Genomic DNA, 3,630 nt, shown 5'->3' with positions numbered 1-3,630 from the left:
TGTACAAATGTGCTTTATACAATTGATGTATGTATGGATTGTGATAAGAGTTGTATGAGCCCCTAATAAAATGATTTAAAAACAAATGAGGAGTGCATAGAAGGGTTGTCATCACCACAGAGACAGGTTTTGAGCCACCGGGCCTGCTCATCTGCTGTAGTGTCCACTTTTTATGGCAAATTGCAAAAACTCCCTTCCCTGTGATACTGTGTTCTCAGGTTCTGATCAAGAGGACATCGCATCTAGGAAGAAATTTATATTTGTTATTAAATCCCTTTTGCTATTGACCTCCTGGCTGTCTAGAGATCAGGGACAACCTGTGATGACCACCCTAATATCGTGTACTGAGTAAGGGGCCTCACCTCTGTGTATTCTTTCAACAGTCTATAACCTTCATCGAGGCAGGAGTGAAACATCAGAGGGACCGAATCATGGGGCTCTAGGGTATTCTATGAAGAGTCCTGGGGGTGGAGTGGAGCTATTACATGCCAAGTTAGCAATCAAAACCCACCAGTTGCTCTTCTACAGAAAGTGGAGGCTCTCTCGTCCTCCCACCAAGATTTTCAGCCTCAGAAACCCCACGGAGCACTTCTACTCCATGCTATAAAGTCACTATGAGTTGGAATCGACTCCAATATCAGTGAGTGTGTGACAAGGTATTCTATAAAACATCTTACCAGTACTGAAGGTTGTTCAGGTCATGAAACACAAGAACAGATTGAAAGCTTCACGGATCATAGGAGACTACATGTGAAATCTCTAGAGGAGCAAAACATATATATATAAATATACATATAGAGATTTGCTTTGAAGAAATCACAGGATTATTGTATTAGTTTGGGTTAACTAGAGAAACAAATTCATAGACCCTCATATGGGTACAATATAGAGTTTTATATAAAAGAGCAATTGTATATTAAGAAAACATCCCAGCCCAGTCCAGATCAAGTCCATAAATCTGATATTCGTCATATGTCTGATACTAGTCCATAAATTCCTCTTTAGACTCATCAGCCATGTAATGATGCTGAATGCAGCAAGATCACAGGCCAGTGGTTGGAAAGTCTTGTAGATCCAGTGGTAGTGGAAGCATCTCAGTGCTTGCATGGGTCTCCATGTGGCTCCTCCAGCTCCAGGACTCTGGCTCCATCAGTGTGTCTCCATGTGGCTTGTCAACAGGAATGTGATGTGAAGCAGAGACAGTATGTGTCCTGACTCCAGGAAGGAAGACAGGAGCTCCCAGAATCCTCAGAAGGCCATGCCCACAGAGAGGACTCATTGGCTATGACCTGATTGATAGGTTAGACTCCACCCCTTCACTCAAATGGACAGGAGATTATTTAACTGCCATAATTATGAGGCTGGCAAATCCCAAATTCATTAATTCAGTGCCTAGCTAGAGGTCTCTGCTGATTCATGGCATTGTCCAAAACAAAAAACAAGTCTTTGCCATCAAGTCAATGCTGACTTACAGTGACCCTGTAGGACAGGGTAGAACTGTCCCTATGAGCTTCTGAAATTGTAACTCTTTACAGGAGTAGAAGGCTGCTTTCTCCCAAGAAGCACCTGGTGGTTTTGGACTGCTGACCTTGCAGTTAGCAAGCCAATGCATAGCCACTATGCCACCAGGGCTCCTCACGGTATTGTGGGGGTTGGTAAATCTGAAAGCTATGGATTAAGTGAAAGTTGGAGACTGCAGCAGGCTTAGAAAAGAATTGGAGGTCACATGATGAGAAGAGCATAAGGTCAAAAGAGACACACAAAGAGACAGCAAGACACATAAAGAGAGAAAGAGAGCACATTGGAGAAAGATATCTTTGAGAAAATATCCCTCTACATCCTGGAGGCAGATCAGACTCCCGTGGAAACTCCCCTTTCAACTGCTTAGTTGATCAGAGCATAAAAAGTGATTACATTAGATTGCATTATGGAAAAGCCCCCAGTCTAGTGTTTGCCAAAGCACCGCAAATTAGCATAGACAAGTTGACACACAACATTTCCCATCATCTTTGATGAATAAATGAAATGTGGTATCCCAGATGGGACAGAAAAATGACATTAATGGGGAAACTGGTAAAATCTAATTAAAGCAAGGAATTTAATTTATAATGACATAGCATGTTGGCTTCTTAGTTTTGACAACTACACAATGGCATTGTTAGACAGTCTCATTAAGGAAAACAGTGAGGTATATACAGAAACCGTAGTGCTATCTTTGCAACTTTTCTATAAATTTTAAATTATTCCAAAATAAAAAGATGCTTATTTTTATAAAATCTAGTCATTATTAGAAGTCAAGGCTTAGCCTAGACTTTGAAATTCAGCTCCACGGACTTAGACACATCTGTATTATTGTGGTAGCTGCTAGGGAGTCCATCTTGACTCATGGCAACTGCATGAACAAGGGAAAGAAAGGCTGCCCAATTAAACCGCTCAACGTGGGTCTTATGCATGGAAGGCAAGAGCTTTATCACCATACAACCATTTCTACCCTGAGAATGTCCCCTTTCAGCCCTGGGATTTGCAAAGTTAATACCATAGATTCGTATCTATTTCAATGATTTAATATTTCCCCTCTGTCATAAAACACAAGTAGACATCTTTTGGGTATGCTCTGCTTTGAGACAAGATCAATCTGACATCAGCAATAATATCCCTTGTTCCACGTCCTCTTCTGAATCCAGCCCGAACCTCTGACAGCCCCTGTCAATGTACCTCACTCAAACCCAAACTTAACTCATTGCCATTGAGTCAAATCAAACTCATAGTGAGCCTGTGGGACAAGGTAGAGCTGCCCTGGCAGGTTTCTGAAACTGTAAATCTTTACAGGAATAGAAAGTCTCATCTGTCTCCCTTGGAGTGATTTCACCTCGCACTAAGCAGTCCCATGAGTAATTCACTACACCACGGAAAAAAATTAAAAATAAAAACCCTCCAGACGCACTGCCACAGACACTCATCGCAACACTACTGGACAGGGTAGAACTTCCCCTCTGGATTTCTGAGACGGTAACTCTTTATGGGAGCAGGAATCCTCATCTACACCACCGGGCTTCCTTAAGTAGACCTAACTATTTATTCAACATGGACAGCCCATGAGCCGTATGCAGATGTGTGGTATGGGGTTACTGGGGGCCATGGAGACCATTCCAACTTAGAGTGACCATATGCACAACAAAATGAAACACTGCCCGATCCTGTGCCATCTCCCAGCGAGTATAATGTGTGCGCCCACTGTGGTGGCTACTTGTTGAGAATCGTTCTCCTTTCATTGGCCCTCTGCTTTACCAAACATGATGTCTTTCTCCAGGGACCGGTCTCTCCTGATAAGATGTCCGACGTTCATGGGATGAAGTCTTGCCAGCCTTGCTTTCAAGGAACATTCTAGCAGCACTTTGTCCAGTCCGGATTTGTTTTGGAATTCAGGGTATATGTAATATTCTGAAAGTTCATATTGTATTCAATTTTCTTTGCTAACACTGCAATTCAAATGCATCGACTTTTCTATGATCTTCTTCAGGCACTGTCCGGTTTTCACATGCATCTGAGGGGGTCGAAAATATTTTAGTTAAGTTATTTTGTATTCTTTCTGTCAACTATGTACTGAGCTCATGCAAGAATAAATTTAAA

This window comes from Echinops telfairi, unplaced genomic scaffold (assembly GCF_000313985.2).
Source record: "Echinops telfairi isolate 266 unplaced genomic scaffold, ASM31398v2 ScPeMD7_7468;HRSCAF=8506_0, whole genome shotgun sequence".
Classification (NCBI taxonomy): Eukaryota; Metazoa; Chordata; class Mammalia; order Afrosoricida; family Tenrecidae; genus Echinops; species Echinops telfairi.
The sequence above is the reverse complement of the archived record's forward strand: the minus strand, read 5'-3'. Positions refer to the sequence as shown.